This window comes from Cetorhinus maximus, unplaced genomic scaffold (genome assembly GCF_964194155.1).
Source record: "Cetorhinus maximus unplaced genomic scaffold, sCetMax3.hap1.1 HAP1_SCAFFOLD_584, whole genome shotgun sequence".
NCBI classification, from domain to species: Eukaryota; Metazoa; Chordata; class Chondrichthyes; order Lamniformes; family Cetorhinidae; genus Cetorhinus; species Cetorhinus maximus.
The window spans coordinates 107711-131836 of record NW_027596526.1 but is presented as its reverse complement, the minus strand read 5'-3'; the positions used below and the strand labels follow the sequence as shown (position 1 = coordinate 131836).

At 48.4% G+C, this 24126-nt stretch overlaps 1 pseudogene; it reads left to right on the top strand.

The window, feature by feature from the left end:
* Window positions 1–8148: 8148 nt before the first annotated feature.
* On the top strand, window positions 8149–8319 carry LOC144674188 (U2 spliceosomal RNA; annotated as a pseudogene).
* Window positions 8320–24126: the final 15807 nt, after the last annotated feature.

The following is a 24126-nucleotide window of genomic DNA, read 5'->3' as shown; positions in this document are numbered from 1 at the left end:
TAGTGGTGCTACCGAGCCAGTCTTGGCGAAATGGACATTGCCGTCTCCTACCCAGAGTAAAGGGCACAGCAAACGATGACCCTCAGCCACCAGTCACCTCAACGGCAAGGCTGCACTTGCCCCCCACTCCCCCTCACCCACAAAAGTCGCCTCCGAGGCAGGGCAGCACATACCCCCGACCCCCCCTGTGCCCCTGAAGCCTGGAAAGCAACAGGCAACCCCAGTGAGCTGTTCACTCACCTCCAGTTTACCCAAAGTGCAGCCGCCAAGTGCACGTCACCTCTGTGCTGTTGTGAAACACGTCAGCGTGCTTTCCCGCTGACGTGGACGGATGATCCAGCGGGGGTGCAAGAGCCTGGCGGGATGGCCTGATAATGATATGCTGGTGTATTACAATGAGGTTCCCGATGACCGATGGTGGGAAACGCGGCCTGTCGTTGGCGGGCTGAGCGGACAATCACAACCTGCCTTCCCACCATCGTGAAACCGATCGCGCCACCTATCATGCCCACCACCAGCGGGCACGGAAAATTCAGGGACAAATGCGGGTTAATTAAGAAGAGCCAGCATGGATTTCTTAAGGGAAAATGGCGTTTCCCTAACTTGCTGAAATTTTCTGAAGAGGTAACAGAGAGGGTTGGTGAAGGTGATGCTGTTGATGTGGTGTACATGGACTTCCAAAAGGCATTTGATACAGTGCCACACAGACTTGTGAGAAAAGTTATATCTCATGGAATAAAACAGACAGTAGCAATGTGGATAGAAAATTGACTGAGTGACAAGAAACAGAGAGTAATAGTTAATGGATGATTTTAGGGCTGGAGGCGGGTTTGTAGTGGAGTTCCCCAGGGGTCAGTATTGGACCCTTGCTTTTCCTGATATATATGAATGGTTTAGACCTTAGAGTAGAGGAAAATTTTTCAAAATTTGCAGACGATACAAAACTTGGAAGCAACTGTGAACCGTGAAGAGGGCAGTGGAGAACTTGAAAAGGACACAGACTAGTTGGTCGAATGGGCGGATATGTGGCAGATGAAGTTCAGTGTGGAGAAATATGAGCTGATGCATTTTGGTAGGAAGAACATAGAGAGACAGCACAAAATAAAGGGGGCGTCGACACAGATGGACCTGGGTGTGTATTTGCATAAGTCATTAAAGGTGGCAGGACAAGTTGAGAGAGCAGTTAACACAGCATTCAGTATCCTAGGCTTTATTAATAGGGGCTTGTATAAGACACGAGTTAGACCACAGCTGGAGTACTGCGTACAGTTCTGGGCACCACATTTTAGGGAGGATGTGAAGGCATTGGAGAGAGTGCCGAAGAGGGATGTGGAAGATCAGTTACGGAGTAAGATTGGAGACGTTGAGACTGTTTTCCTGAGAGAAAAGAAGGCTGAGAAGAGAGTTGATAGAGGTATTGAAAGTCATGAGAGGTCTGGAGAGAGTAGATAGGGAGAAATTGTCCCCACTTGTGAAATGATCGAAAATGAGGGGATACAGATTTAAAGCAACGGGTCAAAGAAGCAGAAGTGACATAAGAGAAACCGATTTCACACCGTGAGTGGCTAGGGTCCGGAATGCACTGACTGAGAGTGTGGTTCAATCAAAGCATTCAAGAGGGAATTAGATAATTAGTTGAAAAGAAACAATCTGTAGGGTTATTGGGTGAGGGCAGGAGAATGGCACTGGGTATTGAGATGCTCATTCAGAGAGCCAGTACAGACACGATGGGCCGATTGGCCTGCTTACGCACCGTAACCATTGTGTGATCGTGAATTTAGACGCTTGTCAGCAGCTGTGTAAAGTCTATGAGCTTTGAGCTGGGAGCTTGCTGTACTTTTAAGAGCGGTATCAGCAGCGGCAGCAGAGAACTGGTTTAAAATGTTGTGAGGTAAAAGCTGCAGTGGAGTGAGAGAGAGAGAGAGAGAGTGGTGGAGAGGTGTATTTGCAAGTGAATGGTGCTTTTGTATGAACGGTTTTCCAGGATTTGGGGCTCCATTGTCCAAAACAACTTCTTTCACTGCCCAAAATAGGCTAAAGACTGAACTCAATGGGCAGAATTTTTGGCTTGGTGGGCGGGCGCGTGTCCGATTCGCTCGAGCCTGAAATGAAACATGTTGACATCAGCCGAGCGTCCCAACGTCAACGCGCACTCTCGCGATATTTCGGTGCATCATTAAATATTGGCCTACGCTGCACCTGCAGAACAAATGAAGCAAACTCAGGCCAATAACACAAAATCAAATGTCATTTAATGTTGCAGGTGACAGATTCCTGAACTGAACATTAACCGGTGTTGTTTGTCACACCATTAAAAAACTCAAAGCAAAATGGGGGAACAAAACATCACCCGTGACAAGACCATCTTGTGCTTAAGGTGCTTTAAATTTACATTTGTGGGTGCTATGTCTAGGTGCTGCCCCCTCGCTGGCACTGGCATTGGAGGCAGCCTGCTGACTCTGCTGCCTTGTTGGCCTGGGTGACCTTGGCGGTCGTCCTCTGGCCAGTGGAGCCTGTGCTGTCCCCACCTGGGAGGGAGCGGCCAGTGCCATGGCTGCCATCTCCCCAGTCGCCGCAGCCTCATCAGATGCCACGGTCACTGGCAGAGGGGCAGAGGGGCTGCTGCCATCATCCGTAGGGCCCTGAGAGGAGCCCGCAGAGACAACAGGCAGCTCGTGCGCCAACGTGAGGTCACTCAGGACCTCCCTGCTCACCATTGATGGACGGGCACCTAGCTGGTATACTGGGTACCCCATCCATCTCACACACGGACACTGACCACCTGAGGTCATTGCCGGTGTGAGCGCTTGCAGGTCCGAGTGTATCCCCAGGGACCCCTGATCCTGTCCCTGGGGCAGCCTCTCCCTGACAGTCGCCACTCTCTCCTTGGCTGAGGCAGTGCGCTCAGTGGTCATGCTCCGCATGGACTCCTCCATAATGGAGACCATGGCGCACATACCCTCATAGATCTCCGCTAGATCCTCCCGCACACCCCGCTGGACGTCCAGCATCTGCTTCCTAATGGACGACTCCAGAGGCTCATCATCAGCCTTCGACTGAGCATCGTCCTGGTCTCCAGCAGTCCTCCGACTGCCAGCACCCTGGGCACTCTCTGCCTCCGCCTGCACCTCAAACGAGTGTGAAGTGCCCTCACCAATGTGCACTGAGATACTGGACGGCCATCTAATGCTGGTATCTGCGCTGGTGCCTGCTTGACAGAGCGGGTGTGAGGCAGGCGCGTGGGGAACATGGTGATCTTCCGGGGTCAGGGGTGGCCCTTCAGGGTCCTGAGTGCGAGCGCCTGCTGCTGAACCCAAAAGGGAGAAGATGAACATGTTGTTAGTGAAAGTCATCAGACTCTCACTGTACATGCCAGGCACCCTGGTGAGACAACGGAGATCTGCTTCATGGTGCCCTCGTCTTTTGATTGTCAATGGGGACTCCAGGTTCGAGGCGCACATCAATGAAGAGGCTACACTAGAATGGTTGCACAAGCTGAAGTTCTCACCTCAGTGCGCTGCACTCTGACCTTCGTCTGATACCCCAACCTCACCATGGCTGGTTGACCGAGGTACTTGCTGCCCCTCGAGTTCCAAGGCCTTCTGCTTATAGTGAGTGAGGATGAGGAGGTGTGGGGTTCCCCGCCAGTCTGTGACCTCTCAATATTGTTATGGGATGTCTTCTCCTGAAAGTATAGAGGAGCAGTGAGTCCACTCTCTACCTGCAGCGCCATTGCAGCCAGTCCAACCCCAGCTGAGGACCATCTCGCAGGGCACATCCGATTCGTGGCACTCGACCCGCAAGGCACTCAGTCCATGCAGCCAGGGCTCACCCCCTTGGCGAACTTCGGCATCATTGGCAGCTGCCACTGACTGTAACACCCCTGAGGTCCATGGGGGATGGCCAGCCCCTAACTGTTCTCCACACTGACCCATGCCAACATGCTACTCATGGGCACTCATCCTTCCTAAGAATGGGTTTGGGTGCATGCCCAGTGCTCTTATTACCATTGCCACTCATTCCTTCCAGTTTCTAACACATGCCCCGGACCCTCCGAACCATATCCCCAGCACCTTCAGGCCGTCAGCCCTGACGGTGAAGGGGACAAAGGATCGGTCAGCCCAGTTCCCAAAGAACATGGCCTCGCTCTTCCCACGATTTACCTTGGCTCCCGAGGCTAGTTCAAACTGGTCGCAGATGTGGATCAGTCTGCGCACCGACAGCGGATCCGAGCAGAAGACGGCGACGTCGTCCATGTACAGGGAGGCTTTGACTTGAGTGCCTCCACTGCCTGGGATCGTCACTCCTCTTATGCCCGGATCCTTCCTGATGGACTCGGCAAAGGGTTCTATGCAACACACGAAAAGGACAGGCGAGAGAGGACAGCCCTGCCTGACTCCAGATTTCATCGGAAAGCTATCTGTTTCCCACCCATTGATTGAGACTGCGCTACTGATGTTAGTGTAGAGCAGTTGGATCCAGTTGCGAATTTCGTCCCCAAACCCCATTTTGGAGAGCACATCCACCATGTAGGTGTGCGATATTCTGTCAAAGGCCTTCTCCTGATCCAAGCTGATGAGGCAGGTATCCACACCCCTGTCCTGTACACAGGCAATCGTATCCCTGAGCAGCGCCAGGCTGTCAAAGATCTTCCTGCCCGGCACAGTGCAGGTCTGGTCAGGGTGGATCACCAATTCCAGAGCGGATTTGACCCGATTGACGATGACCTTGGACAGAAGCTTATAGTCCACATTCAACAGTGAAATGGGTCACCAATTTCTAATTTCCTCCCTTTCCTCCCTTCCCCCCTTGTGCTTGTAGATGAGGGTGATGATGCCTTTCCTCATGGATTCTGACATACTACCGGCCAGGAGCATACTCTCGTACACTCCTAGCAGGTCTGGGCCGATCAAGTCCCACAGAGCCGAATACAACTCCGCCAGCAAGCCGTCGCTTCCAGGAGTTTTACTCTTCTCGAAGGACTCAAGGGCCTTAGTCCCTGGAACAGAAGATGATCTTGGAGGCCTCCGAGGCAAAGAGCGAGGCTTGCTGGCTCTTCACCTCTTGGAGCTCCTCCTTGACATCGACCCCCATCGACTGCAGCCAGAGCAGATTCTGCATGTTTTTCTGGAGTCGGGACATTTCCCTCTGTTCCTTTCTAGCTTTCTGGGTGCCTTTGAGGATGAAAAACCTCTTGATGCTTACCTTGATCACTTTGGAGAGAGAAACTGAGTGAACTTTTCAGGTGAATGACCTTTCATCACAACCTGAAACGTTAACTCTGTTACTCCACACAGAGGCTGAAAACCTGCTGTGTATTTCCATCATTTTCTGTGTGTATTATCACAGAGATATTCTGTTTCTGCTCATTACTGAATATTCCAAACACTTTACTCCATGAAGCACTTTTGAAGTGTTGAAATGTGTTTTGCTGTTGTAAGTGTGGCAGTTATTTTGTACCCAGCAAGGACCCATATACAACAACGGGATAATGACAAATAACCTCTTTTAACTGATGTTGGTTGAAGAATAAATGTTCAGCAGGAAACCAGGGAGAATTCCCCAGCTTGAATCGTACCTGGGATCTTTTTCAGCTACTTGTTAAAGCCTTGATTTCCGATCTCCTCCAACAGGACTGTCAGCTTGGATTAAGTGCACAAATCTCTGGAGTGAGATTTGAACCCACAACCTTCTGCTTGAGAGGCTACAGAGTCAGCAAGTGAAGCACAGGAGAAAATGGAGCTGGATCGTGAGTTTGGAGCTATACTGATGTAAGTGAAGATACTTTTAGTCAGCTGAATGGAGTGTCTCTTTAAATCTCTGCGTAGCTCTTTTCACAGACATTCTGTAAACAGCTTTTGGCTGGGTGGGTGGGGGAGGGGGGGAAGCTGTGTTGTTTTTTGCAACTGTCCCTAACCTGTTTGACCAGAATTTTCTATTTTAAATTCAGACTTTAGCGACATGTCCTCTTTGTTTTCAGTTGTCTCACTGCCCCCCTCACATCAGTGTCTTAGCTTTTCACATTGACATTTTTTTTGCTGATGTCTTGAAATTCTTTAATGTTTCTTTCCATTCCCTGGTGTAAATATCATCTCAGTCGTCTGCACACAAGTTTACAGCACAGAAACAGGCCGGGACAATTCCGGTTCGACTGTCATCTGGAAATTGGGCCCAAATAGCGTTTGAAAGTGCACTGGTATGGTTATGCTTCGAGTTACCGTTAATTAAATTGCACAATCAGAAAGGAAAAATCTAAGATCAACCAACGCAATCAGGCAGAATAATAGAAAGCAATCTTTTCTTTGTTTTCCATAAGCAGCGTTCCTTGAGCTATTTAATAGAGGCAGCACTGATGTTGATTCTATTGCTACCACTGAAAATACTGTAACTCCTTCCGCTGACTGGAAAGGCGTCAGCAACAGTTGCGCCTGTGCACTCGGGCCTCACTGTTGAATAGAAAAGTAGAGAGCTGATGCTTCAGTTATTCAGGGCATTGGTGTGACCCCATCTGGAGCACTGTGTACACTATTGGTCTCCTTATTTGAGGAAGAATGTCAATGCGTTGGAAGCCATTCAGATACGGTTTACCCAACTAGTACCTGGATTGGGCGGATTGCCTTATGAGGAAGGATTGGACAGGCTAGGCCTGTATCTGCTGTAGTTCAGAAGAGTAAGAGGCGACCTGATTAAAACATAGAAGAAGCTGAGGGGCCATGAGAGGGTGGATGTGGAGAGGATGTTTCCTCTTGTGGGAGAATCTTGTATTTGGGGCCACTGTTTAAGACAGAGGTGAGGGGAAATTCTTTTCTCTCAGAGGGTCGTGAGACTTTGGAATTCTCTTCCTCAACAGGCGATGGAAGCAGAATCGTTGAATATTTTTAATTATTGGGAAGTAAGTGGGTGAAAGGTTATCGAGGGTAGGGGGTAATGTGGAAATGAGGTTACGATCAGATCAGCCGGGAGCTTATTGAGTGGCAAAGTGGGCTTGAAGGGCTGAGAGGCCGACTCCTGTTGCTAATTCATATGTTCATGTGTTTTTGTTAGTAACATGAAGAGGTTTTCACCCTCAAAGGTATTCAGAAGGCAAGAGAGAGAGGGAGAGGCTGGGGGAACGTTTCCTGTCTCCAGAAAAACCTGCTCCAGCTGCAGTCGATGGGGGTGGATGTCAAGGAGGAACTCCAATAGGTGAAGAGCCAGCAAGCCTCGCTCTTTGCCTCGGAGGCCTCCAAGATCATCTTCCGTTCCAGAGTCCGCTCCGTGGAGCAGGATGAGACGTGCTCACGTTTCTTCTTCCAAAAGGTACACAGAGAGAGCTCTGTGATCAGCAGCCTGAAGGAAGAAGACGGCTCAGTAAAGTCATCGCAGTCCGACATTTTGAGGATCAGCAAATCCTTTTATGTCGGATTGTATGACGTGAAGCCCACAGACAGTACGGAGTCCCAGTCCTTCCTGTCCTCCATTACAAAGGGCTTTGATGACAGTACATGGGAGAGTCTGGACAAACATGGTGGATGTGCTCTCCAAAATGAGATTTGGGGAGGGATTCCGCAACACGGCAGGAGTCTCACCCCCTCTGCACGTTGCCCTCGAGGTGGCTGTGGTGGGGACAAGACCGTTGTTCACCTCCTTGTGGTTGTGCCTTTGCAAAGAAGGTCTGGACGTCGGTGATAGACGCTCTTTGGTCTGCCTGAAACTTGTTGGACTTCCAGCGCAAAGAGTTGTCCCCGACCGAGTGTTGCAGACTGGCACGTTCCAAGGTCCAGGACTACGTGCTGAGGGACGCACTAAAGCTTGGGGCAGCCACCGCAAAGGCGCAATGGGGAAGGGTCGCTGTCTAAGACCTTTCTGCCACAGTGCACCCAGGGACTGGGAAATGTTGAGAGCCCCTCGGGCTGTACAGCTGAAAATGAATGTCTGCAGTGAATACTAATTATATTGAAGCACCTCAGAGAGCAACATGATGTATGTTGATAACTCCAATACCTTTGTCTGATTATCTGTAATGACCATATTGAAATGATTGTAATATTCATTGATTGTATCGATGCACCTTGTGATCAATGTGTAAAAGTTGAATCTGATTGTAGTTTTGTGATGGTGATTTTGAAATGTTTTGGAATGTTCCTCCAGATATTTTATGAATAAAGTATATTTTTCAAAAAAAAATCTGTTCTTATCAGTTTAATATCCGATACGTCCTTTATCTGGGGACCAAATATTAAATTTATTTTTGGAGCAGGGAGATGGAACAGGATCTTTCTCCGTCCATTCCACACATCGACCTGGTATTGCAGCGTCTTCAGGAATGGTGCAGTTTTGCCCTCTACAGGGTGAAAGGGAAACTGAAAAGAAGAAAAAGTCATTCAGAGCATTGTCCTGCTTTCCATCATTGATCTGGTTGAACTGAACTTGTGCTGAGTGGCAGGACAGGCTCATTGGTGCCAGACTGAGTGATGCCCCCTTTAACTTTAATTTCTCCTTTAACTCCTCTCAATTCCTCCAAATAAAAGGTGTGGCCATGGGTACCCGCATGGGCCCCCGCTATGCCTGTCACTTTATGGGGTATGTGGAACATTCCTTGTTCCAGTCCTACTCCGGCCCCCTCCCACAACTCTTTCTCCGGTACATCGATGATTACTTCGGTGCTGCTTCATGCTCTCGTCGGGAACTGGAAAAATTTATTAATTTTGCTTCCAATCTCCACCCCTCCATCATTCTCACATGGTCCATCTCTGACACTTCCCTTCCCTTCCTTGACCTCTCTGTCTCAATTTCTGGTGATAGACTGTCCACCAATATCCATTACAAGCCTACCGACTCCCACAGCTACCTTGACTACAGCTCCTCACACCCTGCTTCCTGTAAGGACTCCATCCCATTCTCTCAGTTCTTTTGCGTCCGTCGCATCTGTTCTGATGCTGCTACCTTCAAAAACAGTTCTGCCACCACCAAACACACCTTCCCTTCACCCCCCTTGGCGGCATTCCGTAGGGATCGTTCCCTCCGGGACACCCTGGTCCACTCCATCACCCCTACTCCTCAACCCCCACCTATGGCACCTCCCCATGCACACGCAAAAGATGCAACACCTGCCCCTTCACTTCCTCTCTCCTCACCGTCCAAAGGCCCAAACACCCGTTTCAAGTGAAGCAGCATTTCACTTGCATTTCCTCTGACTTAGTCTACTGCATTCGTTGCTCCCAATGCGGTCTCCTCTACATTGGAGAGACCAAACGTAAACTGGGCGACCGCTTTGCAGAACACCTGCGGTCTGTCCGCAAGAATGACCCAAACCTCCCTGTCGCTTGCCATTTTAACACTCCACCCTGCTCTCTTGCCCACATGTCTGTCCTTGGCTTGCTGCATTGTTCCAGTGAAGCCCAACTCAAACTGGAGGAACAGCACCTCATCTTCCAACTAGGCACTTTACAGCCTTCCGGACTGAATATTGAATTCAACAACTTTAGATCTTGAACTCCCTCCCCCATCCCCACCCCCATTTCCGTTTCTTCCCCCTCCCTTTTATTTTTTCCAATAATTTATATAGATTTTTCTTTTCCCACCTATTTCCATTATTTTTAAATTTATACCTTTTATGCCCTGTTAGTCTTATATCACCCCACCCCACCCCCACTAGAGCTGTACCTTGTGTGTCCTCCCATCCATTCTTAATTAGCACATTCGTTTAGATAATACCACCACCTTCAACACCTCTTTGTTCTTTTGTCTCTGACATCTTTTGGTTATCTGATCCTATCACTGCTTGCTTGTCCCTACAACCACACCCCCCCCCGCCCGACTTCTCTCCCCCCACCCCCCCACCTTAAACCAGCTTATATTTCACCCCTCTCCTAGTTTTACTCAGTTCTGTTGAAGGGTTATGAGGACTCGAAACGTCAACTTTATTCTTCTCCACCGATGCTGCCAGACCTGCTGAGTTTTTCCAGGTAATTCTGTTTTTGTTTTGGATTTCCAGCATCCGCAGTTCTTTGTTTTTATATCTGAATGATGCCCCCCGTTGGATTTTGGTGCAACTGCAGGGCTGCTGCTGGTTTGCACTTGTGCTGCTTGTCAGGGTGGAGCCCGGGACTAGACGATGCCCCCTGTTGGATATTGGTGCAACTGCAGGGCTGCTGCTGGTGTGCACTTGTGCTGCTTGTCAGGGTGGAGCCCGGGACTGGACAATGCCCCCTGTTGGATTTTGGTGCAACTGCAGGGCTGCTGCTGGTGTGCACTTGTGCTGCTTGTCAGGGTGGAATCCTGGACTGGAAAATGCCCCCTGTTGGATATTGGTACAACTGCAGGGCTGCTGCTGGTGTGCACTTGTGCTGCTTGTCAGGGCGGAGCCCGGGACTGGACGATGCCCCCTGTTGGGTTTTGAAGCTGTTGCAGGCGCTGCTTCAGGGAGGCAGCATCAAGCAAGAAAGGTCCTGATGCTCAATGCTGGCTGTCGGGTCTTCAGCCCGTGTTCGGCCACACGCAGCAAAACGGACGGTGAAGCCGGAGGCCGAGGAAGACGGGACGGGTGCATGGGTTTCTGGGTTATCGCTTCTCGGCCTTTTGGCTAAGATCAGTTGTAGTGAAGCGACGGCTAAAACCAAAGGAGCCCCAAACCAGGGGGTACGTAACACCGTTCGGGTGACAGTGAAGGACAGTGAAGGAGGAGCACCCATGGATCGGGCCTTCTTCATCAAGCGGATCCTGTTGAAGGCGTGTGGATTTGAAGCGGAGGAGATCTACTCCCTGCAAGACTTCCCCAGCGCTGGATATTTCGACGTGACCTTCAGGAATGTTGCTGCCTGCGTCAAGTTCCTGAAGGTGTTCGAGAAGAAGAGACACCAGCCGGAGATGAAGATCCTGACGGTGGAGCCGCTCTTTGCTCTGCCGTTGCAACGGGACCGTGTGGTGACGGTGCATCTCTACAACCCCTACGTCCCTGTCGCCGACGTGTTCACCCTCCTCACCAGGTACGTCGACAAGGTTGGGAGCTGCACCAAGGTTAGAGACGCCTTCGGGATTTGGACCAGCAAACGCCAGGTTAAGGTCACGCACAAGACCGATGGTAAGGGAGCCGTCTTCCACCCTCCTTCCAGATTTGCTATCGGGGGAAGCCGTGGCTACCTGGTCTACGCTGGACAACCCAAACTTTGTCACTCATGCGGCAAGTCTGGTCATGTGGCGGCCAACTGCAGCGCCGCCCTCTGCAAGAACTGCAAACAGGAAGGGCACCAGACAAAGGACTGAAAACAGACTAAGTGCTGCAACCTGTGTGGCGAGGCAGGTCACCTCTACAGGACCTGCCCCAAACGCTGCCTCACTTATGCACGGGCAGCCAACGCCAATGAGGGGGAAGCAGAAGAAATGCTTCGTGTCACTACTACCAAGGACTCTTGTAACACTCCAAACACCATGGCCCCCAGTGAGAACAACGGGACAAAGGAGGACACAGAGAGAGACAAGGTGGAGGATAAGATTGAGGCAGCAGACAGCCAATCAACAGCACTGCCCCCTGAACCTCCCACTCCTCAGGAGAGCGAATCAATGGAGGAGGAAGCAGCGGAAAATCAGCAGGGGGAGTGGCAGCTGGTGAAGAGAGCCAAAAGGAAGAAGGGGCTAAGAAGGGACCAAGCCACTTCCCAGACAAGTGGCAAGAGGCGTCTCCTATCCGACACGGATGACAAGGACAGCTGCTCTTCAGACGAAGAAAGGTAAGGGCGGCACCTACAGAAGAAGCGGAAAAGCTCTAGGGAGTTGGAGGACGAGACACCCGAGCTCCAGAACATTGGCGACAATGAGGAGACCAGCGCACCCCGACTTTGCCCACAACCTGAAGAGGCCAGTGCACCCCAACCCCAGCAATCTGGGAGCAGTGAAGCGCTCAGCGCACCCCAGCTCCGGGAAGCCGGGAGCAGCGACGCCCCAGAGGGGGAGAGGATTGGGGAAGCTTCTCCAACAGAGGACATTTCAAATCCCGTCCTCTACACGAATCCCCAGATGCCACCTGAGCAGAACATCTCCAATGGGGAGGTTCAGGACAGTTTCCTCAGCCCATCCAAAGTGAGGCAATTTGTGAACACTATGGGTATGCAGGAGCAGACCAAAGGTCTCGGACTCTCAGAGACAACAGGTTTGGTAAGACACTAAATGCTTTAAAATGGGTGTAAAGATTGTATCCATAAATGTGCGTAGCATTAAATCTACTACTCGATGTGTTGCGACCTTGGACTACCTTGCCAAGGTCAAAGCTGACCTGTTGTTTCTGCAGGAGTGTGCGATACCACTTCTCATCTCCTGCAGGGGTCCAAGTGAGGCCTCACCCTCCCACTTCAATCCAGCTTCACTCTCTGCAACATCAAACATTCCAGTTAGAGAGGGGAAAGGGGGACGTCCAACATCTAGAGGATCAATGTCCCACCAGCTTCAGGTACAAGATCTCTCCTTCCTCTGGGACCTAACCACAACTCCCTTGTGGCACCACAGTTACCCACATGGCAACAGGCACAAATGTCAATGCTCGATTCCTCCAATGGGGTCCAGCTAAACAAGAGAAAGAGCCCATCAACCAGGTTGTGCATCACATCCCCACACAACATCCCTGAGGGAGAGAGAGGGGGAACTGACACATTCTGCACCTTCTGGAAAGTACAAGCTTTGTTCCTGGAATCCCTCTGATCCAATGGAGCAACTTTCAGGTGACAGGTGATGAAAATCTGAGGGACACATTCAACACAAGTCATGATTCAGTGACTCCCTCCCAACATGGAGACCCCAATGATCAGCTTCCTCTTACCAAGGAACGGTCATCTCCAAGGAAACGGAACACATCCAGGTCAAAGCGGAGCTTGTCCAGCTCCCGCTCGTCTCTTGGCAACACAAAAGTTGAAAAGGAGTCCTCAGCTTTGCTGTCCAGGAGGCAACTGAAGAAAGATTAAAAAGGGACAGGAAGTGAATCAAGTGAAGCCATTGAGATGGGACCAGCTGGAGAAAGCAGAGAGATCCTTGCCCATTGTGGTCAATAAAGCTGTATCTCCGGGTGGAGTCCTTGTCTGGGCTCAGTGTAGCTACACAGCGGTCAATGTAGAGCTTCAGGGGCATGTGGTTGATCATTGAAACAGAGGCCTCAATGTGAATGAGCTCACCCAGGTAGTAGACAGTCGAAGTGCGCTCTGTAAGCCAGTCACCTGAAGTACAAGAGGACAAGGGTTAGAGACAGTGGCTGTAACTCCCAGTGAGTGACTACAGGAAATCACTCCCCATCCACCCATCACATACCATTCATTAGGCGCAGAGAGAATGACAGATGCCCTTCTCCAGACTTGGTGGAGCTGAATGGGATCCAGGTGGGCTTGATGGGGTCACTGCTCACATTGCCCTTCCTGGAAAGGCAGGGGAGTCATTTTAGGACATCTTCAGAGACCACCAGCAGCTGTAGATCTTATTGACAAAGCGAATAAAGATTCTCACCTCAAATAACGACACTCAATGGGAACGACAGCTCCATTTGTTCTCACAATGACAGATCCATGATACTCTGGGGTGTGGTTCAGGTGGGTGGTGTAGATGAGGAAATCTCCAATCATCTGAAAGAATCAGGTGAAGGAATGAAGAACTGATCTGAAATGAGAATGTTCTCCACAGGGGCTAACAATGAAGTCATCCCATCCCCTGAAAACAATTCTGAGGGGGATGGACAGGATCAGTGTGAAGAGGCTGCTTCCCCCCAGCCGGAGGAGAGTTGATTATTAGGGGTAGGCATCTCAGGTCAGGGGGTCACTTAAGATTAATGTGACAGGGAATTACTTCATACAGCAGGTGGTGAATGTTTGGGATTCTATCCCAGAGAGCTGTGAATGCTCAGTCACCGAGTACATTGGAGACAGATGGATTTATTTTGGGGAATGAAGGGAATGTTATGATGTGGCAGATGATGCTAGTCAGGTGGATCAAATCCACGAGGGAAACTTGATTAGGCACTCAACTGTTTTGCAATTAGTATTTTATTTTGAGATCAGTGCCCGGAATTCAGGAACAGCAAAGACTGCCACAAATTCAGGAGGTTTAGATAAAAATGTAAACATTTAAAGAAAAGATTAAGCACATCCATTATGTCTACAAATTACTATAAGAACTCCCAAAATTCTGATTAATCTGGCTCCCAGTGACACCTTCATTAAGGCAACAGTTAAAAAACAGATTTGTACAGACCCAGGCAAAGCAACACCACCTGGACAGGAGAATTCAATACGAGTTGACACATCCTTGGTTCCTTTAGACAGGAACTTGATGCAGAGGCTGGAGGCTTCTCACATTTATGAAAGATCTTAGGATGTCTTCAATACTGACTCAGCCTCATCCTCTCTACAGGTAAATTCCATTGTTCCCATATCTTGTTGCAACTTCACTTTTCATAATATAAAAGTTTAGTACTAATTTATCAATAACCTTTTGAAAAAAATTAACACTTCAGCTTAGTTTCTGAAAGCTGGGTGTCACATCCCACCATTGCTTGGAAATTCAAGCTATCCAAATTTATATGAAAAAGCAAATTTTCATCACATCTCATTCTAAACCTGGTTCGATTAAACTGGACTGAAACCTCCAGTTGGATTGATCTGAATGAGGGGAATAGAGCTGAAAATCCTCAAAACAACAAAAGGAAAAGCTTGGAGGATCCAAAGAGAAGGTTCAAGACCAATGGGGCTGATGTCATAGGTTGGAGAGACTCAGGGATCAGTTAAAGTAAAGTACAATACAAGATAGAAAGCTAATTTGTAGTTTTATAAAGCAGGAGACAGCTATCTCCTCAATATCATTGACATCTCACCCAGTGTTGGAATGAAGAGTGGGGAACAACCTACAGCCCAAGCTTAGAGCAAGAGCTGAGGATTCCCATTACCTGCAACCTGCTGCCACACTCATGGAGTCCATAGTCAAAGAGGACAGTGTGGTTCTGAGAGTAGATCCTGGTTGGCCAACAACCTGCTGTCCCCAGGGTCAGGTCAGCAGCTTTGATCAGGTGCCAGGTTCCAAATAAATCCAGCTGGACCCTGAGCAGCAGCTTGTCCTCTCCACACTGCACCATCACAGTCTGCAGTGGAGACACACTTCCACCCTCAGACACACGGAAATGGGAACCAAAGGGAGGCCCAGGCGGAGAGAATGTCTGAGGCACAGGGGTGGCTTTGACTCTGCTCCATGGAAACCTCTGGCCCAGAAACAGTTGCCAAGTATCAGAGCCACAAACAGCTCCAACTAACACCAGCCCTGGGAACAAAGCCCTCACTACAAAATCCCCCATGATACCAAACAACTCAACCATCCCTTCAGGCACCGAGCAGCACCTTTTATACACACAAGCCGCACTCACCTGACACCAGTGAGACCAGAAGCAGCAACATTGAACCAATTAACCAGCCACAATCTCCACCAATGACAGAACTCATGGATTTATTACCAGGAAGGCCGATTTTATTTGGACCAATAGGAGTTGGTCTGGGGAGGGAATGATGTCGATGAACAAAAGGGAAGGTGTGTGATAGGGTGGAGGGCAGGAGACATTAAAGGATAAAAGGTTTCATGGTACAAAAGCCAGAGGCAGTGGTAATGGGTAAAGTAAAGAAACAAAAGATGTGTCCAGATGAGGTGTGAATGGCTGCATAGCAACCGTCTGAATGTACCGTAGAATCGTAGAATGTTTACAGCACAGAAAGAGGCCACTCGGCCCATCGTGTCTGCCCCGGCTGAAGAACGAACCCCCCCCAGCCTAATCCCACTTTTCAGCACTTGGTCCATAGCCCTGCAGGTTCCGGCAGTTGAGGTGCATATCCAGACACCTTTTCAATGAGTTGGGGGTTCCGGCCTCTACTCCCCTTTCAGGCAGTGAGTTCCAGACCCACACAATCCTCTGGGTGAGAAAAGGTTTTCCTCATCTCCCCTCTAATCTTTCTATCAATCTCTTAAAATCTATATCCCCTCGTCAATGTGCTCTCTGCTAAAGTAAATAGGCCCTTCCCATCCAGTCTATCCAGGCCCTTCACAATTTTGTACATCTCAATCAAATCTCCCCTCAGCCTCCTCTGTTCTAAGGAGAACAACCCCAGCCTCTCCAATCTTTCCTCATATTTGCAATTTTCCAGCCCAGGCTACATCCTGGTAAATCTCCTCTGTTCCCTCTCGAATGCAATTACATCCTTTCTGTAACAAGGTGACCAGAACAGCACACAGTACTCAAGTCGTGGCCTAACTAATGTTTTCTATAGTTCCAGCATAACCTCCCTGTTCTTATATTCTATGCCTCAGCTAAGAAATGAAAGGATTCCATCTGCCTTCTTAACCACCTTCTCAACCTGTCCTGCTACCTTCTGGGATCTGTGGACATTCACTCTATGACCCCTCACTTCCTCTACACCTCTCAGTTTCCTCCCATTTATTGTGTAATCCTTTGCCTTGTTTGACCTCCCCAATTGCATCACCTCACACTTCTCTGGGTTGAATTCCATTTGCCACTTTTCTGCCCACTTGACCAGTGTATTGATATCTTCCTCCAGTCCACAGCAACTCTCCTCGCTATCAACCAATTTTTCTGCTGTCTGCAAACTTCTTGATCATTCTACTTTTATGCCCAAATCATTAATATAGACCACAAAAAGCAGGGGGCCCAGTACTGAGCCCGGCAGAACCCCACTGGAAACAGCCTTCCAGTCACAAAAACATCCATCCTTTGTTTCCTGCCACTGAGCCAATTTTGTATCCAGCTCGCTACGTTCCCCTGGATCCTATGGGCTGTTATTTTTTTAAGCAGTCTGCCATGTGGAACCTTGTCGAAAGCCTTGTTATAATCAATGTGTATCACATCAACTACACCACCCTCATCAATCCTACTTGTTACTTCCTCAAAAACTTCAATCTAATTAGTCAGATATGACCTGTGTACTATAGGCCCCCAAACAGTCAGGGAGAGATAGAGGATCAAATATGTAGACAAATTTCAGAGAAGTGTAAGAATAATAGGGCAGTAATGGTAGGGGATTTTAACTACCCAAATATTAACTGGGATAGTTTCAGTGTGCAAGGTAGGGAGGGAGTAAAATTCTGAAGTTGCATCCAGGAGAACTTTCTTAGACAGTGCGTAGAAAGCCCAGCAAGGGAAGGGGCAGTTCTGGACCTAATATTCTGAACTGAGCCCGGGCAGGTGGAAGGCATATCAGTAGGGGAACATTTTGGAGATAGTGACCATAACTCAGTTAGATTTCGGATAGTTATGGAAAAGAATAAGGTTGGGCCAGGAATAAAAGTTCTAAACTGGGGAAAGGCTAATTTTACTAAGATGAGATGCGATTTGGCACAAGTGGACTGGGAGCAGCTACTTGCAGATAAAACTGTGTCAGAGCAGTGGGGGTTCTTCAAGGAGGTAATAGCAAAAGCACAGGGCAATTATGTTCCCATAAAGGCAACGGGTGGGGGGAACCAATCCTGAAGAACCCTGGATGTCAAGGGGCATAAAGGTTAGGATGAAGAAAACAAGAGAAGCTTATGGCAGATACCGAGGGCTCAATACAGCTGAGTCCTTCCTGGAATGTAAAAAGTGTAGAGGGAACTTAGAAAGGAAATTAGGAAAGCTAAGAGAGTGCATGAGAAAGCATTGGTGGATAGAATAAAGGAAAACTCAAAGGGGTTATTTAAATATATATAGAGTAAGAGAATAACTAGGGAAAGAGTAGGGCCAATTTGGGATAACAGAGGTAATCTGTGTGTGGACCCGGAAGACATGGGTGCAGTCCTCAATGAATCCTTTACGTCGGTCTTCACAATGGAAAAGGACGACGCAGATACAGATATCAGGGTGGAGGACTGTGAAATATTAGAGGAAATTAACATAGAGAGCGAGGGGGCACTTGCAGGTCTAGCGGCCTTAGAAATGGATAAATCCACAGGCCCGGATGAGATATATCCCAGGCTGTTGAGGGAGCCTAGGGAAGAGATTTCAGGGGCCCTGGCAATAATTTTCAAATCCTCTCTGGCCACAGGTGTGATGCCAGAGGACTGGAGGACCGCTAAAATTGTTCCAATATTAAGAAAGGGAGGAAGGGATAGACCAGGAAATTACAGGCCAGTCAGTCTAACCTCAGTGGTGGGGAAGTTACTAGAAAGAATTCTGAGGGGCAGAATATATCTGGCCTTGGAGAGACAAGGATTAATCGGGGACAGTCAGCATGGGTTTGTTAAGGGAAGGTCGTGTTTGAAAAATTTGTCCGAATTTTTTGAGGAGGTAACCAGGAGTGTTGATGAGGATAATGCATTTTACTTTAGCAAGGCTTTTGATAAAGTCCCTCATGGCAGACTGGGCATGAAAGTAAGAGCCCATGGGGTCCATGGCAAAGTGGCATGTTGGATCCAAAATTGGCTGAGAGGCAGGAAGCAGAGTGTGATGGTAGAGGGATGTTTCTGTGACTGGAAGTCTATTTCTAGTGGGGTTCCACAGAGCTCGGTACTGGGGCCCTTGCTGTTTGTGGTGTACATAAATGATTTAGATTTAAATGTAGGGGGTATGATCAAGAAGTTTGCAGATAAGAGGAAAATTGGTAGAGTGGTAAATAGCGAGGAGGATAGCCATAAACTGCAGGAGGATATCAATGGACTGGTCAGGTGGGCAGAGCAGTGGCGAATGGAATTCAACCTAGAAAAATGTGAGGTAATGCACTTGGGGATGGCTAACAAGGCAAGGGAATACACTATGAATGGTAGGACCCTGAAAAGCACTGAATATCAGAGGGACCTTGGTGAGCATATCTATAGATCCCTGAAGGTAGCAGGGCATGTAGATCAAGTGGTTAAGAAGGCATGAGGGATACTTGCCTTTATTAGCTGAAGCATAGAATACAAGAGCAGGGAGGTTATGCTGGAACTGTATAAAACGCTGGTTAGGCCACAACTGGAGTACTGTGTGCGGTTCTGGTCACCACATTATAGGAAGGATGTGATTGCACTGGAGAGGGCGCAGAGGAGATTTACCAGGATGCTGCCTGTGTTGGTGTGTCTGAGCCATGAGGAAAGATTGGATAGGCTGGGGTTGTTTTCCTAGGAGCAATGAAGGTTGAGAGGGGACCTGATAGAGGTGTATGAGATTATGAGGAGCATAGATAGGGTGGATATGAAGGCACTTTTTCCATTAGTAGTGGGGTCAATAACCAGGGGGCATAGATTTAAGGTAAGAGGTAGAAGGCTAAGAGGGGTGTTGAGGAATATTTTTTTCACCCAGACAGTGGTGGGAGTCTAGAACTCACTGCCTGAAAGGGTGATTGAGTCAGAAACTCTCGTAACATTTAAGAAGTATTTAGATATTCACTTGCGTTGACATAGCCTCCAGGGCTATGTGCCAAGCATTGGAAAATGGGATTAGAGTAGTCAGATCCTTGTTGACTGGAGCGGACACAGCCCGGGGTACATTTCATCCAGCCCTGGTGATTTATCCACTTCTGGCGATGCTAATCCCCTTGATACTTCCTCTCTCCCTACGTTTATCACATCCAATACTTCACACTCCTCCTCCTGAACTACAATGTCAGCATTCTCCCCCTCTTTTGTTAAGACAGACGCAAAGTATTCATTCAGACCCAAACCCACATCCTCCGCCTCCACCCACAGGTTACCTTTTCGGTGTTTTATGAGCTCCATTCTTTCCTTCGTGATCCTCTTACTCTAAATTGATCAATCATCTTTGTGTTGATTTTGCTTGCCAATATTCTTTCATGCCCTCTCTTTACTGTCCTAATTTCCTTTTTGATTTCACCCCTCCGCTTTCCCTACTTCTCTCAGCTTGATCTCTTTGTCTAAATCATTAACAGGGATTGTAAATAGTTGAGGCCCCAGCTCTGATCCTTGCAGAAATCCCCTAGTTAGCGGCTGAGAAAGCGAAAATGTCCCGTTTATCCCTACTCTCTGCTACTTCTCCATTGTCCAATCATCCACCCATGCTAAATGGATACATGGATCCATGTCAGAAGGTTAATGGTTAATTTGAGACAATGTCAGAAGAGTAAAAATACAATTTTAGAAGCAAACAAGTTCTAACAAAATGGCCCAGGGAACTTGTTTTCAATAACATCCATTGCATCCGTGATCCCGGGCTGGAGTAACAGAGAATTCCTCTGAATACATTCAGAAATCCTTGGATATACTCATCAGGTCTGACAGCATCTGTACAGAGAGAAATCGAGTTAACGTTTCAGGCATCAGAACTGGACAAGTTTGAAATGTCATCGACTTTAAGCAACAGGAGGGTGAGAAAAAGGACAATAGGGAAGCTCTGTGATTGGGTGTAAGACAGGGAGAGATTAAATGACAGAAGAGCTAGTCGTGCGGAGTCAAAGGGAGTGGAAATGGGACAAGTAAAGAAACAAAAGATGTGCCTCGAGCAGTTGTGCTGCATTCCGAATGTGAGAACAAGAGTAAGAGTGAAACATGAAAAGAAATGGAGACAGAGATTCCAGTCTGTAATGGTTGAACTCAGTGTTGATTCTGGAAGGCTGTAAAGTATCGAATTGAAAGATGAGGCCGGAGTCTTCCGAGGAATGTCAATCACTGTCGGATTGCCACCCCACTCCTACTTTCCTCCAGCACACAGGAGCGCGGCGGTCCTGACCAGGTCTTCCCATCCCGGCTTCTCCAGAAATGCGGAGCGAGTCTGAAATGGAACTGCTTCTTCCTAGCGTCGGATCGTTGGGAGAGGACAGGCCACGCCCCCTTTTTACAACACCAGCTGCCGGATTTTCTTTTATTCATTCACTTGATGTGGGCTTCACTGGCCGGGGCAGCATTTATTGCCCATCCCTAGTTGCCCTCGAGAGGGAGGTGGTGAGCTGCCTTCTTGAACCACTGCAGTTCACGTGGTGTAGGTACACGCACAGCGCTGTTAGGAAGGGAGCTCCAGGACTTTGACCAGTAAGTAAAGAGTTTAAATGTCCCAAAGCTTCTTTGGAAAGCTACGGAGAGAAGGTAAGTGAATAATAGGGGTGGGCGGGCAAGGGGGTAGGTTGTGTGAGGTAAATGGGTAAGGGGATAGGGTGTCAGGTAGGTAAGGTGGAAGCTGGGAAGGTTGGCAGGTGGGTGAGGTGGGTAGTTTGGCAGGTGGGTAAGCGGGTAGCTGGGGCAAAGGGTGGTCAGGTTGAGTCGGGGGAATAGGGTGCGTCGGCGGAGTCGGGTGGAGCAGCTAGTCAGGTCGAGTTGGGGGTTTTGGGAGGTCAATGGGGAGTCAGGGGTCGGGGGTAGTTGGGGGTCACGAGGCAGTCAAGTTGGGGGGACATTGTGAGTGATTGGTCGGTCAGCTGTGCAGTTACCCAGGAGTTAGACTAGGTTTTCATCGGTCTAACATTTCCTGGGTATCTATTCAGGTAAGTACGTGGGAACTGTCTGAAGTTGGAGACTTTTGCGGAGGGTCCCAGTGAGCAGGTGAATTGCCCATCAGATGTTCAAACTTCCCTGGCAGTTCCCGCAGAGTCAGTGCGTTGGGACTTCCGATAATGTCCCATGGCGCATCTTCCGGGGTACATCCATCCGGACTCCGACTATCCGAAGATCAGAAGCTCTCTGCTGAGGAATTCAGAGCTGGAGATCGCCTGTGAAATCAACCTAAAAACTGAAAGATGCCTCACAGTGTTGGACAAGGAGTTAAATACACCGCAGTGTTTATTAAAAGTTCATCTCATGGGGTTTGTTACTGAGCCCCCAGAGCAGGACAGGCCCAGGCTCCAGATTATGCTGTGTTAGCTGAAGTCTCCTGGTGTGATAGCGAGCCACACGGAGCAGGATGGGCCCTGGCTCCATCCCGGGCCTGTGTTGAGTGAGCTGATCCCGTGCCAGAGATCACCCAATACCCTCCCCTACGTCCTGTCACCATGTGGAAATCCCCCAATTCCCAGTCCCCTGTCACCTTGGCAACAGGCCTCTCCCCTAATGCTTTTTCACCATGGGAACAGGCCCCACCCTCAGTCTCCCATCACTATTGGCCGCAGGCTGTACCCTCACTTCACTGTCACTGTGGGAAACAGGACCCACCCCCATTCCCTATCACCATGGGGAACAGGACATGGCCCCTGCTGGAAATGTGAAATAAAATGAGAAGGTGCTTGAAGCTCTCAGTGATTCCGTTTTTCTGATCAATGAATGAGTCGAACAATTTGGGTGAAGGGATATTTCAGCATATCCTTCAGATGTTCTCTAAACTTAGTCTGGGTCACGGCATAAATACAAGTGTTTGTGCAGCAACTCAGGAGCTGCAGCATGAAGCCCAGTTCCAGCACAACTTCATCAATCCAAACAGAACCATATCCCAAATCCCACATCCGGTACCACACGGAATAAACCATTAACGTTGTCCATAACAGGATGAAATTTGCCGAGATAACAAACAGTAAAATGATGGATTTCCTTCGACTCTCCATCTCTGGGTCTCTGGGACTCTCCCCACTGCTGTCAGCCCGGAGTCTCCTGCGGGCTCTGCTGCTCACTAAAATGTGTCTGACAGTGAAAACATTGAGCAGCAAAATCAGAACAAATGGGACCGCTGGGTTTAGAATATTATGGAGGAACTCGATTGATCCCCAGACTTGAGAATACTGAATACCCCCTGTTACATCACAAAACCAGGGGACGTTCAACAGCAAATATTCACCTATGAACATAAAATACCAGAAAATGTTCTTTAAACAGCTCAGCACAGTCACTGTTCCCAGAACCACAGTCGCTGTTTTTTCAGTGCAATATTTACTTTTCAGCTTCTGGCCACAAATGGCCACAAATCGGTCAATAGTGAAAGTGACAGTGAACCAGACAGAACAGTCAGTGGCTGCATAAAGGAAAACAGCATGTATGTTACACACGGGAATGGAAAACAGGAACCGGAACTGCTCCCCATAAACAATTGGTATGTGTCTTAATATCAGGTCCAGGATAATGACCAGTAGATCTGCCACTGCCATGGCCACCAGGTAGCAAGTAACACATTTGGAGAGACCACACTTTTGCTGAGACAGTATTCGAATCGCCATTAAGTTAACTGTGAAGAAGGAAAATAAAGTGGGGTAAAATACATCAGGTTGAGAGCAATGTTGCTAGCTTGATTGAGAACTTATTAAGGTTTTAACATTTGTTATTGAATTCAGTCATATATTGAAACAAGGGCCAAACAATCCTCATCCACCACCACTCTCCTCTGTCTGGCTGAACTTGTTCTCCCACTGAATAACTTTTCCTTTAACTTGTCTCACTTCCTCCAACTAAAAGGTGTGGCTATAGGAGCGGAACAGAGGCCGGTCAGGAACCAGGATCAGCATAAATAGATACTTCTGCTCAGAGCACAGCCTTTCCTGCCTGAGAGCGGAGCAGAGGCAAGTCTGGAACCAGGAGAATTTCAGCTTCTGTAGAAGCTGAGTGGTAAAAGCAACTGTGACATCACATGAAACCAGTAAGCTGATTGGCTGGTAAGAGCTTGGTGTAAGGGTTAGTGTGTTAAAAGCCAGCTTAGAATGCAGGAGTTAAAGTAGGTCTTGTAAATAACAAGAAGTAAAACTTTAAAATAAAAAATATATATACAGCAAAATAAGTAAAATAAAATAGCTAAAATAAAATAATTAAAATAAATACTTAAAACACATTCCCGTGTAATTAAGGAATGTGTAACTTTTAGTTGTAATTGTGGGTGATGCTAGCCTTTAATAAACACAGTACTGTACTATACGTGGGAAATATTCCAAATTAATTAAGAAAATAATTGTTTTAAATGAGTAATTTAGAATAAATTATGAAATAAATACCGTAGTAAATGCTTCATACAAAGTTTAAGGTATGTCAGCGCAGCTCGGCCATGTGGAATGTACATCCTGTGGGATGTGGGAAGTCGTGCAGGCACAGAGTGGACTCAATGATCATATCTGCAGGAAGCGTCACTAGTGGCAGAAAGTTGAGCTCTGATTTGCGGAGCTTGAGTGGCTGCTGGAGTCACTGCAGTACATCCACAAGGCCGAGGATTACGTGGATAGCACTTTTAGAGAGGTAGTCACACAGCAGGTTCGAAGAACACAGAGAGGGAATGGGTGACCGGCAGAGTATCTAGGAGAAGCAGGCAGGTAG